Here is a 21,044-nt window from a genome sequence, read left to right on the forward strand (position 1 = left end):
GGAAGGACAGACTGGGAAGTGGGGTTCTTCCTCAAGGCTAGGATTCAGGTATCATTAGAGCATGCAGGGTTGAGATCCTCCACATAGCACAAGGTCGTTGAAATGCCTAATCCTCTGTGTCGACGTAAAAAGAAAATCTCCCTAGAGTACATGTGCTGGATGGCTGAGCTGCTCTGTGGTTGAGAGCATTGTGGGGCTGTGAGTGTGTGGCAGTCACATGTGTGAGCTGCTCCTTTCTCCTGTGATGTCCCTCCTGCGCCCTCTACTGTCCAAGTTTTGAGTTTGTTGCAAAGGAGAAAGACTTTCTACTTCCTTATGAACCCTCATGAAAGGGTGAGTATGCAGCTGAGAGATAATAAATAGAAAAAGAAAAAAAAAAAGAAAAATGTTAAGCCTCAGCATAGAGCGCACCTACTAATATTTCCAAAATGGTTCCAGGGAATCACAGTTTAAGAAACCGATCTTTGTAGACATAGAAGATTGGCTCTCAGCCTCCTGTGTCTCTTGCATCCATTATTACAGGATTCTAAAGTCCACACGTTAAAAGGCACATCTGGAAAGAACTGCCACATCAGGAAGGCTGCCAAGAGCCCAGAACATAGTGTTGTGGGGGAGTTCATTCTGCAGTGCATTTTGTTATAGTGCAGGAAGCAAAAGGGGTTGGTGACTCGTAAGGGCAATTTAGCAAAACATATCAACAAGACATCGCATTTGGTGACAATATTGTGACTGTTTCCCCATTAACCTAGATCTCTAGTTATATGGGCTTTGAAAGTGCCCAAAGTGCACACATCTCCTGAGCTCGTGTGTCTGTCTATGGCACAGAGTAAAAAGTCCTAATGCTTCAGAAACGAGACTGGCTGCTTTTCAGAGCTCACAGAAAAATCAGGGTCTTGGTTGTCCTTCAAGTGCTAACCCAAGTACTATACAGCCCCCTGTTTCCCCAAATCAGGACAGATCTCTGCTTCCTCTTGACTCCGCATCTTCCATCTTTTTATATCTCTCCTGAAGCACTTCCCAGGGCTAACTTGTTCTGTCTGTATGGCCCTTTCCCCATAGACTGGGAGCGCCTCGAGGGCAGGAAGCAAGCCTCATTCATCTCTGTGTTCCTAGAGCCAGCACAGTGATTTGATCTAAACTCATCTCCCACCTGTATTAGCTGACCCAAATTTGTTCACATCAAGTGAAAGGGAGTCTTGTGCTTATTCCCAGCTTGCCGTGGGGTGGGCCAACACACTTAGCTGGTTTTTGCTGTGAGCAGTCTTCAAGGCATTTTGAAAACAGCGGTCTTCAGGGACAATCACTTTGAAATAGGCAAGTGCTCACAATTTGGGAATCTGGAAGGCAGAAAGATTGCAGTCTACTTCAAAACTCTGAAAAATAATCAGGTACTGCTTTACATAGTATGTCTGTTGTCACTTGTCTAGATGCAATGCTTCTCTTCCACTTTTAGTCTTGATCATCCATCATTTAAGACTGTACTATTCAGTAGACTCTTAAGATAGCTGATAGCATGTAGATTCCAGAGCACATTTTAAACCGCCTCTAAAATGTTGCACTAGTTAGGACCAACTGGGTTAAAAGTCAGTCACAATGGTTCTCAAGTTTCAGTACCTTAATCCAGATAAGTTTATTTCTCATACTTGAAGAGACCACTGTTCATATGGGCAGCTCTCCAGGGTGAACGTGATCCATGTGACTCAGTGACAGAGGTGATGCTCACATTAAAACTCTGACTTCTCAAGACAAAGTTGAAGCATGTGGGGATGTGGAGTCTTCGTAGCCTGTGCTTGGGCTCAGAAGTGACATTGCATAAGCCAGAGCACTGTAGGCAGAATCAGACACATACACATTCCTCTGCTTGCTTCAAGGAAACTGAGAGGTATATTCCTCTATGGCTCCAAGAAGAGGAAACTAGATTGGTGGGCTCTTTTTTTTTTTTTTTTTTTTTTTTTTTTTTTTGGTTTTTCGAGACAGGGTTTCTCTGTGTAGCTTTGCGCCTCTCCTGGAACTCACTTGGTAGCCCAGGCTGGCCTCAAACTCACAGAGATCCGCCTGGCTCTGCCTCCCGAGTGCTGGGATTAAAGGCGTGCGCCACCACCGCCCGGCCGATTGGTGGGCTCTTAATGTCCACTTAGAAAGGCTCACACAGGCTTCGTCAGTTAGCTATGTACAAGTGATTCTCCCATCAGCCCACTCTCCTTGGACAGCAGTCCTAACAGAAAAAAGCAGGCAGAAGAGGCCACTTGCTGCTCCCACTAAAAGCTAACCTGAGCAGAGACCTGGGGCAGGTCCCCCTGCATGCCCTGAAGCAGAAAACCCTTTCACAAGCAGAGGGGTGGTGTAGACTCTCCACCTTTCTCACCTATGACTTTATTTTTTCATTTTATTTCATTTCTTTTTTAAAAGATGTATTCATTTTCTGAATGTGCACACCTAAATATATATATATATATATATATATATATATATATATATATATATATATATATATATCACACATGCAGGTGACCACAGAAGCCAGAAGAGGGTATGTCCCCTGGACCTGGATTGGCTGCCTGACACCTGTAATTGGAGTTACAGATGGTCGTAAGGTGCCTGATGCAACTCTTTGGGAACCAAACCCAGGTCTTCTGCAAGAGCAATGGTGCTGTTAACCACTGAATTTTCTCTGCAGACCCTTATTTCTTTATTTTCTTTTTTATTTCTTTAATTGGCTTACAAAGTAGCAGATTTCCTTGGGGTATTTTTGGTTGACTCTCTTCCCACCCATTCTGCTCTCCTATTTCCATATTCCTATCCCTGCTTAAACCCTTCCATTCCCAGTATTTCCCCTTCCACACTCAAATTACATGTGTTCTATTAAGCTCTCCATCGTCTCCCTTAAGGGCTCTTTTTTCTCCTCTCATGGATCCCTTTTTAGTTTCCTGGCCCCTCTCTCTCTCTCTCTCTCTCTCTCTCTCTCTCTCTCTCTCTCTCTCTCTCTCTGATTTCTTAGCCAGAAAACAAAGCAAAAAGTAAACTCTTAAACGGTTTCAGTCTTCTCCCAAATGAAAAACTGTTGGAATATGGGCCAGGAATGGAGTCATGTGAAGAGGATTCTGAGCGCTTGTGAACACTCCAAGAAAGAAAGCCAAGAGTCTTGTGACCTCAGTTTCTTCAAAACACAGAATTGTTCTTGGAATTAGTTTTCATGCTCCTCCCAGGTGTGGTGGATAAGAGTGAGTTTACTTCGAGTTATTCATTATTGCTTGCTGTTGTTAAATCAAATGTTTAAATGTCCTTTATGAAAAATGTCCTCTATGAAAAAAACATGTTCTTACCATGTGTGGTTTGTCCTTGTGATTGTATACAGCCTGAACTCATGAGAACATTGCTCGTGTGACTTCTCTTAACCCTCAGAGTATAAGTTGTTTGATGCTCTGTTTGCTATTGCGTAAGACTTCAGCCCGCCTCTTTGCCTTAATTCTCCCTGCCTCTAGAGTGGTGATTAAAAAAAAACTAATTTTATTTTTCAATTTGGTTATTAATATCATAACTGAGCACCTACAACAATTCTCTTAACAATTCTCTTAAAAGAAATTTGAATGAAAAAAAATGGCAACCCAAGTACTTTTAGATAACTCCAGTGCTCCAAGTTTCACACAAAATCCTCTTTACAAAGAGATGGCTGTAGCCCATTGAGGTTCTTATTACTCCTATTTTGCAGTCACAAAAACTGAGGCTCAAAGAGTTAAGTCAAATGAGGCAGCCAGTGGGTATCTCAACCCTGCTCTGTCCAACTCACAGGAAATCCCGCACAGTCACTTCACATCAAGTAGAACTTGCTGGTACTGACTGGCAGCCTGGGTTAGACTCTATATCATGTGATCAGTATAACCAAGAGACCATTCGTCAGTGTGACCGTAGTTCTGTTTGGAAACAAGTCAATCATATCCTTTGTACACCAGTCCTTGTGTATTGGTGGGCTTGGCCACCACACCAACTTCTTTTTCTAATAACTCACTGACCAAAATGCAGCCTTGTAGTATGGTCCAGAAATGCACTCCCAGCCCATGATTAAATAAGCACTCAATAAAATTCCCATAACAATTAAGTAAGCATTGTAAAAATCAGCTATTATTGTTTTGTAAATTTGCAGAATACTTGTTCTTACTCTATTATAATAAAAGAAAACTTAAAAGAAAAATGCTAATGAATATCAGACAGCTCATAGGACTGAGGTAAACAGAAAAATAATTGGATTCATATGGCTGAAGAGACAGATCTTTCGCTTCAGATGAGTACTCATAGAGCTTTACATGATCAATTATGTGCAGTTATGGGAGAACAAAGCTAAACTAAGACATCCAGGAGCCAGTGTGGTGGCAGCACACACCTTTAATCCCAGAACTCAGGAGGTAGAGGCCGGTGGATTTCTGTGAGCTCCGGGCCAGCTTGGTCTACATAGTGAGTTCCAGGCTAGCCAGAGATACATAGTGAGAACCCTGTCTGTAAAACAGGAAAGAAAGGAAGGAAGGAAGGAAGGAAGGAAGGAAGGAAGGAAGGAAGGAAGGAAGGAAGGAAGGAAGGAAGGGAAGAGGAAAAAGGAGAGGAGATAGAGCTCCTAAAATTACAAGCAAACAGTGAGGCAAGTTATAAATGGACACTTCCTAATTTTTTAATTGAGAACAAACCCTCTGCCATCTTACATCTGCTTTCATGCACACTGTCGAGAGCAGATGTACAAAGCATTACATAAGCCGTGTAGGTTTGTTATTGTTGCAGTTGCTGCTGCTGCTCTGCCCAGTAAACTCCTTGGTTAATAGAACCCCAGTACTCAACACAGTGCCTTGCATGCAGTCTCTTAGGAAGTATTTGTTGAAGGAATAAATGTGTAAGGAACAGGACAAAACAATTTCAAAGCTGAAGCTGAAGCCCTCTGGAGGAGAGACCTCCTTTCCCTTGAGTTACACTGGCTGGTGAATTTCACATGTCAGCTTGACCTAGCCAGGGGACGCCAGGCATTTGGTCAAGCATTCTTCTGGGTGTGTCTGCAATGGCATTGGTGGATGAGACTCATATCCTGAATGCACAGACTAAGTAAAGCCAATGGTCCTCTCTGAAGTGCTGGCTCCCACAAAGCCCTGCAGAGAACCCAGCAGTGGAAAGAGACAGGACTTGTGACAGGCTCTCCGGTCTCTTCCAGCTGTTAGATGTGAGCTGAAACATTAGCTCTGCTTGGGCTTCGAGCCTGCAGCTTTTAGACTGAAACTCACATTGGTTCTCCTGGGTCTCCAGCTTCCCCATGGCAGATCTTAGGCCCTTTCAGTCTCTACAATCATGTGAGTCAATTTCTTTTTATTGCCTCACTATAAGATGTATTTCTGTAAAGATAGTAGCTGAGCTATTTACCCATCCAATGAAGAGGGGGGGCACTGACATACCCAATGTTGAAAAGGAATATGCAGATGATTAAAAAAGAAGAAAAGAAAATGAAACAAAAACTGTAGGTCACTGAGCTGGCTCAACTGTGACTCTTAAGCTGTCCACTGAAGACCTATAGACTGGGGGCATTAGTACGTGTTGGGTTGGAGTGTGAGACCGGCTGGCAGACAAAACTGAGGGTCACCCCGGGGCTCCCTGCTCTTCTTGTTTTCCCCCTTCCAATGCCAATTTTCAATCCTAACCCTCAGGTTTACCTAAATGAAAGACTCATACTCTAAAGAGCCATACTTCACTTATTATGAAGGATCCCCTTGTTGTCCAAAAGGATGAGGGCAAGGACTAGGCTGTCTGGCCCTTTTTGAGAGGCACTGAAGCACCCCCATTTTCAGACACTCAGTTCAAAGTCCCTGCAGGGTCCCTGTTCACATACAACTTCTTCCCCGTTTAACCCTTCAGTTGAAGGGCCGTGAAGTACAACAGTATCTTCTATTTAAGAAAGCTAAACTTTATTTAAAAATTTTCCTTTCTTCACTCAGTCCTAAACTGTAAAGTGTTACCCGCTCAGGGTTCTTCCTACTTTGCCAAATGGTGCTGTCCTTGACTTGAGTGTGGAGAAGCCTCCTTAACAGTGAGTGTCTGCCAGGACACCACTCCTGCACTGGCGTCATGATCAAGGTGTGTTTGAACTCAGCCCTGAGTTTAGCAGGCCATTTTCTCGTTACAGTAGAGACTTTCTATCTCCATCACATGAAGCTGACTCTGTTGGAACTTCTGAGACAAGGGCTGCAGTAACTATTGCATCAAAACCACCAACTTGATACAAACAATGGGGAAGAAATTGCCATACCAATGGCGTTTCTCAAGGGGAATAAAGCTGTGTTTTCCAGAAGCATCAGGAAATAATGGAGCTTTCAGTTCAATTAAGATATAAAGTATCTGACACAGATCTGCAAGTGCAGGGGGCAGGACTGGACAGACACCTAAAAGACAGAAAGACAGTCAATAGCCATATGTGTCTTTTCATACCTGATTCTCATACTATAATCAAGGATCCCAGCATCCAATCTCATTTTCTTTTCGAAGCATATCCTACACACAGACACCTTCCCGAATGTACAACTCAATCAGTTTGCACTAAACAGATGCAACCTGGGTCAAGAAATAAGACAGTGTCAAAATCCACTACTGCCTTGACCTTGGCACCTTCAAAAAGTTATTTTTGAAAATAGTTTTTCCAGCTTGTGTACTTTTGACATTGGAAGGATGGCCAGCTATCCCCTCACCTTTACACAGAAGTTCCTTGTTTGCCACTGAATTTTAACAAACACCTGTGACATGGTGTGTCGGTCACTTTTCCTGTTACTATGAGCAAAGGTCTGACAAGAAGGAGGAAATGTTTGCACGGGCTCACAGTTCTAGGGACGTGGGCCCACTGCGATGGGAAGACATGGCAGCAGTGGCGGCTCCCAGCTGTGCAGCAGGAGCTTCTCACATCTGGGCAGACCATGTTGATGGTCAGCTTGTTTTCTCCTTTCTTCCTCTGTATTCAGTCTGGGGCTTTGGCCCGTGGCATGGGGTGATCACACTGGGGACAGGTCCTTCTCAGTCAGCTAATCCTCTCTGGAGATGCCCTCTGTTGGAATAAACCTTGAGCAAACTCTGCCAAATGCTGATCAAGAAACTTTCCTTCCCTAAGGCTTGCTGAAAGCCCCGCCCCCATGTTGAAACTCAGTCGCCCACTATGACCAGCATCCTAAGAGCTGGGAGGAGACATTTTCTAAAGATGAAACAGCCTCGTCCAGACAAACAACTCCAGAAACTGCAGGCTTGCACGTAGCCTCAGAAGATGCATTGAACTTCATTCTTCAAACCCCCTGTACAAATTCCAAGTTTGTACCCCGGTTCCTGTTCAGCAGACACCTCTACTGCTGTGTCTGCCCCTTGCTGTCTGAAATAAGCAGTCCTGTCTGCTGGCATCTGACTGCTCTCTTTTCTGCCTCCTGTCTCTTTAAGCTGCCTCGGAAGTCTAACACCCTCATAGACCCACAGGGAGCAGTACCTCATCGATGTCCCAGTCCTTTCTTACTCCAGTCAAGTTGCCACTCAAAATGAAGCATCCTAAGTCAACCTCTGGTCAACTTGAAACCCAATGGTCCACTTTAAATCACAACATTCCACCCCAGGGCCCTGTAGTCTCATGATCATGTCAAAATGCAAAATGCATGTAGCCCAACTCTAAGACTCTCCCAAATCTTAACAGGGCTGCACTGTAGGACCCTGTCTCAAACAAACAAAAAGAGAAAAAGTATTGCTATGATTTGGACATTTATGACTCTGCCAATTCATGCTACAAATTTATCCCAACACTGCAATACTAAGAGGCGGTGCCTTCAGGAGGGATTTGGTCCTCATGAATAAATGAGTGACATGATCAAAGGTTGGAGGAACTGCCTGAGCCCTTCCTGCCCCTCTGTCTTCCACATGGAGATGCTCAGACTTGGAGCAAAGAGCAGCCCTTATGAGAACCTGAAATTCTGGCACCATGACCACTGCAGATTTATAAGCTTCCAGTACTGTAAAAAATACATCTCTGTTGTTTATAAACTATCCAACCTAGAGTGTTTTGTTATGACATCACTAATAGGCTAATGTACAGATATATATAAATTGATATATATTTGTGGGTGTGTTATATAAGATCAATTCTATTTTAAGATATTATCTCATTTAATTATCACAACACTCCTATGAAGAAGGAGTCTCCAAACATAAAGTATGTGAAAACTGAGGCTGAGAACATCTATAAACCTTTCCTAAGCATGTGGCCAGTAAATAATGTGACTCCAGTGCAGTGGTATTGTGTTCCCCAAAATATTGTGCATCCTAATAAACTTATCTGGGGTGAGAGACAGAACAGCCACTAAATACAAAGGCTAGAAAATGGTGGCACTCACACCTTTAATCCTAGCATTCCAGAGGTAGAAATCCTTCTGGATCTCTGAGTTCAAGGCCACATTGGAAACTGCCAGGAATGGTGACACACACCTTTAATCCAAAGAAGTGAGCCTTTAATCTCAGGGAGTGATGACAAAAACAGATATATAAGGCGTGGAGACCAGCAACTAGAAGCATTTGGCTGGTTAAGCTTTGAGCAGCAGTTCAGCTGAGATTCATTCTGGATGAGGACTCAGAGGCATCCAGTCTGAGGAAACAGGATCCGTTGAGGAATTGGCAAGGTGAGGTAGCTGTGGCTTGTTCTGGTTCTCTGATCTTCCAGCATTCACCCCAATACCTGGCACCAGGCTTGATTTTATTAATAAGAACCTTTAAGATTCATGCTATACTCCAGAGACTGGCCATCACTACACCCATCAGGACCAGCTACCTGCATAGTCCACAGGTCTATGCAACCTGTGCAAAAAAAGAACAAATGATGAAACATTCATTTGTGGCTTAAATTTGATAGACAGGACAATACCAACATCCTGAGACATTCCCAACACAGAATGGTGTCTAATTGATGGGCTTAAAGTCAAGGTTGGTGAGAAGGAACAAGACTCCTTCATCCTGCTGCATCTGTTTTGTCTAGGACAAGCATGACCGATCTCAGATGTAAGTTAGTATGGCCCTAAGTTAGTATTTACTCTGAAACGAAAGGAAGTGGAAGAGATGAAGCCAGCAAGTTGCTCAGGACTGGGTATATAAACAGAGCACTCTGTTGAAACTTTAATGTAACATCTTCTTTAGTTTTTGACAAGCCTGGGAGGGAGTGGCTAATGATCCATGTTACAGATAAGTACAGATAAACATATGAGAAACAGAGAGGTAAAGTAACCTGCCAAAAGTCACACAGAAACCTAAGGATTTGAGATGTGGACTCTGTCATCTATCTCATAGTGCAATTATGGGTCCTGTTGTGAAATCTAAAAGCTTCTAAGGCAGTAATCACCCACAGTCACAATGCCAATCACATGGTTAATCTGTCCATAATCAATTAACCTGTCCATAATCAGTAAACCTCTGTGGTTCTCAATGCCCATCATGCTGCCTCCCCAACAGTCACACTTATGGAAGACTCTGCATTATGCTCACTTTCCTATATAACAAGAGCATCCTCCAGCAGATGTCCTCTCCAGACTCAAAGTTTTTTCTCCCACTTAGGAAAGGCTGTTTCCCTTCCTACACAGACAACTTGCCATGGATGTTGCACATAGGAAGACAAGATGGATTGAGCATCACACTGTCCTCCAGGAACGTGACTTCCACTTGGAACCCATGGCTCGGGAACATGCCCAGCCTGCTCCCCATGCCTTGATAGAGAGGTTCAAAGAAAAACAGAAACAACATAATCCCTTCCTGTGCTAACTGACATCCTCATTTACATCCTCACCATATTAATTTTCTTTGTCTCCTCTTCATTGCAAAGTCAAGGAAGGCTTCCTGGGCAGTGTGCGGCATGCATTGGACAGCCTATAATGTCTAAATGTTCTAATACCGGCCACTGATACAGTCTGCCACCAACACCAAGCTGTTATTTTTCAAATAACAATGGTAACATTTAATTAGAGTTTAACCTGGCAGCCTGCTTTCCCCTAATGACGTACAAGACACCACGGTTCCCTGAAACACGAAAGATCTACATCCACAGTAAATGCCACATGTCAAAGAGCTGAACACACCTAGTGACTAATTATGCCTCTCACTGTCACTAATTACATACCATTCAAGGAGCTTGCGGGGGGACAGCAGGATTTTGGTCCTTCCTATATGATACCAAGTTAGATGACATCTTTGCCAGGCTATCACAACTGCTTTGTAATAATTACTTCGACTGAGTGAGGCCCCAAAAAAGTAGTTCCTCAATCACTGAAATGGCTAATTATGTTTCTTGATCCCATTTCAACTAAAAACATAATAGAAGCAAGCCTAGCATCATCCCTGGCACATAATAGGTTCCTTTTTGGCTGTAGCCATAAGCATAATAAATGTTTACACTTTTTAAAATGTTTTTAATTATGTTATATCTGTGTGGTGGGGTGGAGGGCAACGATGTGAGTACAAGAGCTCAGAGAAGCCAGAGATGTCAGGTCCCCCTGGAGCTGGAGTTTTAGGCAGTTGTGAGCTGCCCAACATGAGTGCTAGGAACCAAACTTCGGCCTTTTGAAAGAGCAGCCTGTGCTCTTAACTGCTGAGCCATCTCTCTAGCCCCAAATGTTATAGATAAAAATGCAATCATTGCCGTAGCCCAGGCTGCACTGGACTGGGGGGAAAATCATCTTTCTCACTTTTCACTTCTGAAGTCAGTCATCTATTACATCTACCCATTCACTCAGGCCACACACATAACAGAATACTCACTCAGTGCTGGGTGTGGCTTCTCTAGACAGTGACTGCCAAAAAACTCCCTCTTGGAGATTTACAATGTACAATATTAAAGGCTCTGAGAAGTTCTTCAAGGGAAAGATTGATACATACATGCATACAATCATACACATATACATTCATAATTACATATACATACATACATGATAATAATTACAAATAAAAAGGTAACAGATAATGCAGATTTGAAGTTCAGACAATATATAAATATAAATCAATTCACAGATGATAGATGATTAAGATTAGATAGATGATAGATAGATACATACATACATACATACATGAAAATAATTACAAATAAAAAGATAACAGAAAATGCACATTTGAAGCTCAGACAATTTATAGATATAGATCAATTCATAGATGATAGATGATAAAGATTAGATAGATGATAGACAGATGGATAGATGATAGAGAGATACATACATGATAATAATTACAAATAAAAAGATAACACATGATGCAGATTTGAAGCTCAGACAATTTATAGATATAGATCAATTCATAGATGATAGAGATTAGACAGACAGACAGATATAATTTTGGCATTTTCCTTGGTAGTGATACCTTTGTTGTCATAGCCTCCTGTTCCCACTATGACACAATGGTGTACTAAGGAACACTCTTGGTCCTGGTACAGGATCACACTGAAGATAGCCCTGACCAAGATTCTCTCCCTAACTACACTCTAGCCAAGCTCTGAAGTCTTTCCTGACTTTATATTAAGCTTGGCCCATAAAGACTTGAAAAAAAAGTCACTTACATAGTCTCTAACAGCTCAAGGCTACATCCTCAGGATGACTGACCCTTGACCATCTTAAAGTGCCTGCCGGAGGAAACTGGAAGCTTCCTAAAGAATGTGTTGCCTGTTTGGAGAGTCTCTGCAGATAGGGCTCATCTCCCAAGCCCTGTGGGAGGGAGGAGACTGACTTCATTAAGTGTCACTTAGCAAACCCAGATAGGTTTCACAGAGACCAAGTCCTCTATCCCACCATTTGTGAATCGTCACTTTTCGGACTCTCCTGATCTCCCCCTGACTCCTGCCTCCTCCTCCATCCTCCCTTTAAGACATCCAGCTGACTCTGCACGTTCGGTTCTTCCACCTATTATGCTAGCACACTGTTGTCTTTACCACTCCAGTGTCTGCTTTTGTGGATCTTTGAGAGCCCATCAAAAGCCATTCTCCACACCAAACCACCATCAGGCAACACCTACCCACCTTGACCCCGAAGGATCAACTTGATACAATGCTGAGGCTCTGGCAAGATTTGAGATTAGCCTGTTCCCAAAGAGCAGTCACCAGTACCCTTGTTACAAATTGCAGAACTCGCTTGGAGTCACACAGAGTTGACTAAAATCCTAGCTGGTCCTTTCAAGGTCACTGTGTAATCTCTGTGGATCCAAGGGGTCATGGTAAGAATTCCTACATGTGAGGAAGGCCAGGATTTCCCCTGATGTTTGCTCTCTAGCTTGCCTGTGTGTGTGTCACTTCTCAGCATGGGTGCTGCTCTCTGTCACTCAAGATGCAGATATAGAAATCAGCCTTCCTGCTGGGCAGTGGTGGTGCATGCCTTTAATCCCAGCACTCGGGAGGCTGAGCCAGGCAGATCTCTGTGAGTTGGGAGGCCAGCCTGGTCTACAGAGTGAGATCCAGGATAGGCACCAAAACTACACAGAGAGACCCTGTCTCGAAAAACCAAAAAACCAAAAAAGAAGAAGAAGAAGGAGGAGGAGGAGGAGGAGGAGGAGGAGGAGGAGGAGGAGGAGGAGGAGAAGAAGAAGAAGAAGAAGAAGAAGAAGAAGAAGAAGAAGAAGAAGAAGAAGAAGAAAAGAAAAGAAAGGAAGGAAGGAAGATAGAAAGAAAGAAAGAAAGAAAGAAAGAAAGAAAGAAAGAAAGAAAGAAAGAAAGGAAGGAAGGAAGGAAGGAAGGAAGGAAGGAAGGAAGGAAGGAAGGAAGAAAGAAAGAAAGAAAGAAAGAAAGAAAGAAAGAAAGAAAGAAAGAAAGAAAGAAAGAAAGAAAGAAAGAAAGAAAATAAAGAAAGAAAGAAATCAGCCTTCCCTTAACTGGAGAGAGGAAGGGATCAGAGAGGAAAAGCTCTAGCCAGTAGGAGTCAGTCATTTCTTTGAAACACATAATGGTGTGTATGCATAGACACACACACACACACACACACACACACACACACACACACACACACACACACACACCCTAAATATCTTTCCAAGCAAAGGAAACATTGCCTGGCAAAAATGAAAACACTCCAGACAAATCATGAACATCCTAAGTATTATTCAGTCTTGCTCCACCTCAGCAAAGCTGAGTGCTGTCTTTACTATAATTCTTCCCAAACCTTTGTGTGGACAGGCCAGCTCTTTATACTCTTAACTTCCAGGTTAAACTCCAGGTCACCAGTTCTCCAAAGGGAATCTCATGGCATGACCTATGACCACTAGTAAGTGATTACACTCTCAGATACTGAAGTCTTCCTCTGCCTAAGGATCCACAAGGATCCCAAGAAAAGTGGTGGTGAATCCCAAAAACGGCCTTTAAGGAGGCAGGTGTGATGTAAGGAGGTATTTCCCAACCTGCACTTGGCATTATCCCCATATATTCATCCATCTCTACTGCAGGATACAATAATGCCCCCAATAGATAATGGGAGCCTAAGTTCTAGAATCTGAGTATCTGATCTTATTTCACAAAATAAGATCTTAATATATAATAAAATAGGATTAAAATGGTGAAATTACTCCAAATCAGCCAGTTGCACTTAATACAACTCTAAATAAAAAAGAAGACAAGAGGCTGAGGAGATGGCTTAGTAGGTGGAGCCCTTCTCATACAAGCATGAGGGCCTGGGTTTGAGCCCATAACCGACATTAAAAACATCATGGGTGTGTTGGGGCTGAAGAGATGGGTCAGTGGGTAAGAGCACTTGTAGTTCTTACGGAGGATCCAGATTTGATTCCCAGCCCCCAAGCATCCACAGCTCCAGTTCTAGGATACACATGATACATGGACATTCAAAACACTAATGCACATAAACTAAAATAATAAACATTTTAATAAAAGTTGTAAAGGTGTGGTGGTGTGTGTTTGTAGCCCCAGCTCTGGGACTATGCAGGCTGGCAGACCTTTAGAGCTTACCTGCATATAGATAGATAGATAGATAGATAGATAGATAGATAGATAGATAGATAGATAGATATCTGAATATACAGCCCAGACTAACTGGCAATGAAAGATCCTGTAAGATGGACAGCACTTAAGAAATGAGAGCCAAGGTTGACCTCTGTCTTCCACACATACACACACACACACACACACACACACACACACACACACACACACACACACAAGACATGGTCTAAACCAGAATAAAGGAAGCATGACAACAGAAGTCGAGGTCAAAATAAGATAAGGGAGAGACCTCAAGCCAAGGAAGGCAGAAGGAACCCAGCCCTGGTGACACTCCTGCATAGCTGTGAGGTAATAAATTTGTATTGTTTCAAGGCACTAAGTTTGTGGCCATCTTTTATAGCCAGAGGAAACTGATATCCTTCATGGAACATACTCTTTATATAATAGATAAATTTATCCAATTTTTAACTTACTATCTACTTAAACTCATCCAAACAATGCTCATAGAACCAAGGCTTTGACATAGTTGTTATGTATTTTTATAATACATATCAAATGAACATTTTATTAACTCTATTATCATTGGCCCCTAATGTCATACAAATGGCAGTGTGCACCCTGCTTTAGAAAGCTCTGAACAAAGTGTCTGGGTCCTCAGGATAGGGAACCAGAGTTCTACACAGGCTCTCCCACGCACCGTGGCTGGCCTTGAACTTAGACTCACTTTGATACTCTTGGTTCTTTGTTTCCTTCTCTATGCAGGTCAGGCAGACCTGCTGCCACCAGGACTCTCCAGGACAGCCATGGCTGAGCAGATCACAGACCACTAGGCCAGTGTCTGGCACTAAGCATGTCCCTCTCACGTTCATTCTCTAGAAGTATGTGGACCAGGAAGCTGAGGCCGACAGCAACAGCAGTAGCAACCCTGTTTCCCCATTCTCATGTTTCTTTCTGCATTCCTTTGTGTTGGGTTTAGCTGACATTGAAAACAGCTGCTTAGCATGTCACTCTTCTCCTCATGGACCACTGAATTATACTCATGTGGTACAATGATAAGTCAACAGACACCACCAAGGGAAAGTCCAAAAATGTGACTTAAATGATGGCTCATTAAACTTCCCAGAGCTCGAAGACTTTGTCTTTAAGTGAGAAATATTCTAATGCATTCAAATTACTAGTCAAAAATGGCATATGCTCAGCTGGTGGTATAGTTCTGTGTGAAGAGTTTGCCTAGCATGCACAAGGCCCTGGATGCTTTCTACAACATCACAACATTAGCTCAGTTTGCATCCCAGGACCACAAAAACTGGATATGGTCAGGCATACTTGTAATCTCACCAATTGAGAAATGGAAGGCAAGGTTATAGTGGAGGTCATCTTTGGCCACATAACAAGTCTGAGCAGAGACAGAGAGGGAACTGGGGAGGGAGAGGGAAGGAGAGGGTGAAATGAATGATAAGCAGCACTGGTTGTGGTGCTGGTTACCGGCAGAAAGGTCACGGTCACGACAGAACCCAGTATTAGTTTCAGAGTTTTATTAGGAGGAAAGGGTGGGGGAGCATGTGCAGAGAGCAGAGGGAAAGATTTTGGGGTAGGGGAGAGAGAGTAGAGCAGAGAGAGAGGGTGGGGTCTGCATCAGGCTTTTTAAGGGCTCCCAGGGAAGCGAGCTTATGGAGCTATACCACGCATGGGCTGATTGCGTGACCATGCCACACTCACGTAGTCATCAGTGAATACTGATGATGTAAGACGCAAGACCCTCTGCTTAACTCCTGAACTGCGCCTGTGAGGTCATGTAGCTGGAGTGAGGGCAGAATTCTGACAGAGGGGAGAGGAGAGGAGAAATTTCTGCAAAATCTCCCAGCACCAAGCCTGACTAGCTGAGCCTAAACTTGGAGCGATAACCATTTTCTAAGTATGCAGAGTGACAGACCCTATACCAGGGATCCTGATACAAACAGCAGAGGGCCAGATCTGTTTCTGGGGTTGAGACGTGTTCTGGAGGAGTGCACTGATGTGGAGGCTGTGACTGTTATCTGTACTGTGTTGTTTTCTTTTTCAGGGACTGGACTTTAAGGACCTGCAAGGGTGAAGGTTTAGAAGAGTGGTACTCAACCTTCCTAATGCTGGGACCCTTTAAAACAGTTCCTCAAGTTGTGGTGACCCCCACATAAAATCATTTCATTGCTACTTCATAACTGTAAATGTGCTATGAATCATAATGTAAATGTCTGATCTGCAGGGTATCTGATAAGCTAGTTTAGAAGCACCTATTTTGAGACATGGAAGCGTTTACTACGCTTTCAACCAATTTCCATTTCAGTGAAGGAAGGAGACACACGGAATGTGATGGGAGGGCACAGGGGCAAGAAAAACGCAGCAGGCACAGGAATGATCTCCAGCATGTGAGCTGACTTATCGACCCTGGGTCTGCAGAGATAGAGCTTGAATAGGAACTTTGTTTCTCACTGGGCTCCCCAGCACCTGTGTGCTAGTGTAGCCAATGCCTGCCCCCTTGTGGAAATGTTTCAAACTGCATGTAGCCTTCAAAACGCTCTTGGTTTCAGTGATCCAGCACGCCTTGTGACTTACAAGATAAAAATCGCTAGCCCTGGCTAGCTCACCCAGTGTAGCAGACAGCGAGCAGTGGGGACAGTTGTCCTGCTCTCACACTCTCAGGTCCGGTTCATCCGCACTCACACCACCAGGGCCAACTCTACTGATTTGTCCAGGCGAGGTTCAGGGCCCGCTCTCTGGATTGCTGTACTTGGTGAGGGGCAGGAGCAGCTCTCTCGTTCTCATGTCCCCTTGGGCAGCTCTCCCACCTGTCACAGATGGCAAGGGGTGAGAGAGAGGAGGGCATATTTCCCTTACCCTTGCCACCCCATGGCATGTGCGAGAGGGGGCGGGGGCAGCTCTCCTGCTCTCAGGCCCACAGGCCCGGCTCACCTGCCAGCCCAACAGGGTCAGCTAGTGTGCTGCCCTATCGAGGTCCAGGGCCCCCTCTCCCATGTGTGCAGTTGGTGAGGGGCGGGGCCAGCTCTCTCACCTGCAGCAGGCATTTTTTTTTGCCATCACATGGCAGATGAGGGGGCAGATGATGGTGCTGGAGAGCTTGCCCAGGTGGTGATGATGAGGGAAACCTGGCAGGCTGACCAACCCAGCTACCACCCAGGCCCAGAACCAGGATTACAAGGGAGCCCATCCCAGCACTCACCTCATCTACGTACTGCTAGAGTGTGGAAGGGGCCAGACCTGCAGATCCAAAGCTACAGGATCTCCTGGACACAGGACAATGGGATATCCAGGATAATGAGGGCCCAGTATCAGGGTGTAGCAGAAGCCAGAGGCCTTGAACCAGACCAATGGCTCATTGCAATGAAAAGTAAAGATGTCTAGTCTAAAAGGTACACTCTGTGACTCACTGGGCCACACTACAGCTTCTACACTGAGATTTTTTTTTAATTTGTTTTTTGTTTGGTTGGTTTGGTTTTTGCTTTGGTTTTGGTTGGTTGGTTGGTTGGTTGGTTGGTTGGTTGGTTTTACTTTTAAATTTGCTTTGTGGGGGAGGTTGCAAGGGCAGAGGGCACAGCCAGGGGATGAAGAGATGAGTGGGATCGGGATGCTTAATGTGAAATCCACAAAGAATCAATATAAAGTGAAAAAACAATCACGAGCCAGACACATTTCATGATGTGTCACCTGCCTCCTGAGTGGTCCCCTCACGCTGCCTTTCCACTGCCTGTATTCTCCCAGAAGACTCCTCCAAGGTGCCTGGGTAATTAAACAGATGAGGTAAACTTGGGAATCGACTAGAGTTCAGAATTAATCCACTTCATTCCCAAAGCAGTGAGACCCCAGGTAAGTGAACTAATCTCTCTTGCTCTGTTCCTCATGTGTGAAATAGGGCAATAATGACATCTGCTGCCTAGGGTTGTTGTAGCGTCAAGGGAGAGTAACCAGAAATCTCCTCAGGAAGGTCACGGCCCCCAGTGCCCACCCTGTTGACTACTTACAGACTCATGAACTTTCTGCTTCTGGACTAATCACTTATGATCCACCACATAACTGATGAGGTGGTCTCTGCAGTCTGAAGAGACAAGAATTAAAAAAAAAACTTAGCACACGTATAATTTAACAAAGACAGTGGTAGAGTTTTAAAATAGTTTACCCTGCACCCACCCTTCAAAGGGAACACTAGAGATAAGGTTTTCGGGCACTGGTTTATTGGGGAAATGGTCTGAGGCAGAAGGGCTGGGGGCATGGAACCCAAGAAGAGAAAAATGGGGGAGGCAGGGGAGCCAACGCACTTCACTTTATCAAGTTGCGTCAGTACTAGGCAGTCGATGAGGTCATCATCCCCCGCCCCAACCTCCCAGTTACCTGGATCAGCAGACAGTCATGGGGCTTCCTGTCAGTGTTTTAAACTTCTGCATGAGCCGGGCGGTGGTGGCGCACGCCTTTAATCCCAGCACTCGGGAGGCAGAGCCAGGCGGATCTTTGTGAGTTCGAGGCCAGCCTGGGCTACCAAGTGAGTTCCAGGAGAGGCGCAAAGCTACACAGAGAAACCCTGTCTCAAAAAACCAAGAAAAAAAAAACTCTCAAGTTCGATTCCTGCTCTCTTCTGTCTGTAACTCCTGCTCCAGGGTGATCTGGTGCCCTCTTCTGGCCTCTGCAGGCACTGCACTCACTTAATAAGCACTCACAGACTGGCATGTAAGAAAAAATAATTATAAAGACCTAGCTCTAGTTGATATTGGTACATTTCCAACTAGCTTTTTCTACCAATGCATACACATTGTTTCACAATTATGTTATAGACTCACAAATTCTCAGAACACTGCCAGTTAAACCCTGACACACTAGCCATAACAGAACAGCAATGGTTTCAGTGATGGTGAAATCTTCAAAACTGTCTTCGTGACAACATGTTTTAGTGTAATTGGGATGACATCACCTACCACATGTGCACCATACAACATTATGCTATGAAGACTTTCTCATATCACTAAGGATTATTTCAAACTGAGATTTTTTATTATTATTAAGAAATTTTCTATAGCCGGGTGGTGGTGGCGCACGCCTTTAATTCCATCACTCAGGAGGCAGAGGCAGGTGGATCTGTGAGTTTGAGGCCAGCCTGGTCTACAAAGTGAGTTCCAGGAGAGGCACAAAGCTACACAGAGAAACCCTGTCTCGAAAAACCAAAAAGATAAAAAAAAAAAAAAAAAGAAAAAAAAATTTCTATTCTTTTTACATATCAACCACAGATCCTCCTCTCCTCCCTCCTTCTACCCCCAGTCTCCCCCCGAAACCATCCCCCATTCTCACCTCCTCCAATGCAAGGTCTCCCAAGGGGAAGGCTGCACAAGGTGTCCCATCATAGGCACTGGGCTCCAAAAAGCCCGCTCACGCACCAGGGATGGATCCCAATCCCATTGCCTGGAGACCCCCTAAACAGTTCAAGCTAAACAACTGTCTCACCTATCCAGAGGGCCTAGTCCAGTACCATGGGGGCTCCACAGCTATTGGTCCACAGTTCATGCATTTCCACTAGTTTGGCAAGCTGTCTCTGTAGGTTTTCCCATCATGATCTCAATGTCCCCTGCTCATAGAATCCCTCCTCTCTCTCATCGATTGGACTCCTGGAGCTCCACCTAGGACCTGGCCATGCATCTCTGCATCTGCTTCCATCAGTTACTTGGATGAAGGCTCTATGATGACAGGGTATTCACTAATCTGATCACTGGAGTAGGCCAGTTCAGGTACCCTCCCAACTATTGCCAGTAGTCTAAGGTGGGGTCATCCTTGTGGATTCCTGGGAGCTTCCCTAGCACCCTGTTTTTCCCTATTCCCATGATGTCTTCATTTATCATGGTATCTCTTTCCTTGCTCTCCCACTCTGTCCCTGTTCCAGCTCGAACCTCTCGTTCCCATATGTTCTCATCCCCCATTCCTTGTCCTCCATTACCCTCCTCACCCCTAGTTTGCTCATGTAGATCTCATCTATTTCTCCTTCAAACTGAGATTTTTTTAATAGCACCATCGTGTTTATTATTAGCACAGGTGTGCTAATTAATTGCACTGCTTATTTGCAGTCTGACAGAGTGCAGGGCCCTGAAAGCCCATCCAAATGCTAGCTTTTGCTACATTGTAGTGTGTGATGTTAGGCAGTCATTCTCTACACCTTACTCTCCTCGGCAAAATAGGCAGAGGAACGTTTGCTCCATGGAGTTGTGAAGACTAGAGAAGCCTCACAAAGGAGATCGTGGCCACAACAGGTAAATGTTAGAGAAATGTTAATATGGTGATTATTTAACACGGTTCGACTGTGGGTCTTCAGGGTTATTTCCAAGACTTCAGCAATATATAACATAGGAATTACATTTGCTACCAGTTTCTGTCCTGGTATCTGGTTCTTATCTAACATTTAGTGGAATTATTAGCTCAGATGATGTAAAGTTCTTAGAGTACTGATGGAGACCACTGGATTACTTCCCGAAGAAGTTCTGTTAAATGGCCTTCGCACATGCACTAAAATACAAACCACCCGAACCTGGCAGCTCTCACTGCTGCTACCTCACTGTTCCAGTGCACGGTTCTGAGGAAACGGATGAGATGGAACATTCTGTTTTTTTCTTTCATTTTGATTCACAGCCCATATTACCTATCCAGGGACAAAAATAATTTGGAAAAAATATAGTATAAAATTCCCCCAGAAATAAACAATACATCCAGAAAACTGAGGAAATTAAAGCATAGACTCCGGTTTCTTGAGAAACTTAGGAAAGGGACTCATTTAACCCAGGAGCGTCCTTAGGCCCCACAGATGATCTCTTAATGCTAAGAATATTCTAGAAAATCATCTGCCCATAATCCTCTTTCCAGAAATTAACCCAGAGCCCCCAGACAGGGGATATTAACCTTCTTATTTCACTGACCAGCCTGAACACATGCCAGCAGAATTTAATGTGAGTCATATTAGTAACGGAAAAACCTGGAATCCAAATGAGATTGCGTAACCACATTTAGCCATGGTCAGAAGCCCCCACTACCTCATGGCTGAGAGTCAGAAGGAAGAGTAGACACACCA

At 44.1% G+C, this 21,044-nt stretch overlaps 1 long non-coding RNA gene across 1 annotated transcript; it reads right to left on the reverse strand.

The window, feature by feature from the left end:
• Positions 1 to 4,355: 4,355 nt before the first annotated feature.
• Positions 4,356 to 19,176, reverse strand: LOC128108393 (uncharacterized). Its single transcript, XR_008217457.1, has 2 exons — positions 16,576 to 19,176; positions 4,356 to 8,838 (listed from the first exon to the last, which is right to left on the reverse strand). It is a non-coding gene; the product is annotated as an uncharacterized LOC128108393 (long non-coding RNA).
• Between the last annotated feature and the right edge of the window lie 1,868 nt (positions 19,177 to 21,044).

The sequence above is a fragment of the Peromyscus californicus genome, unplaced genomic scaffold (assembly GCF_007827085.1).
Source record: "Peromyscus californicus insignis strain IS unplaced genomic scaffold, ASM782708v3 Scaffold_13__1_contigs__length_99412109, whole genome shotgun sequence".
In the NCBI taxonomy this organism is placed as follows: domain Eukaryota; kingdom Metazoa; phylum Chordata; class Mammalia; order Rodentia; family Cricetidae; genus Peromyscus; species Peromyscus californicus.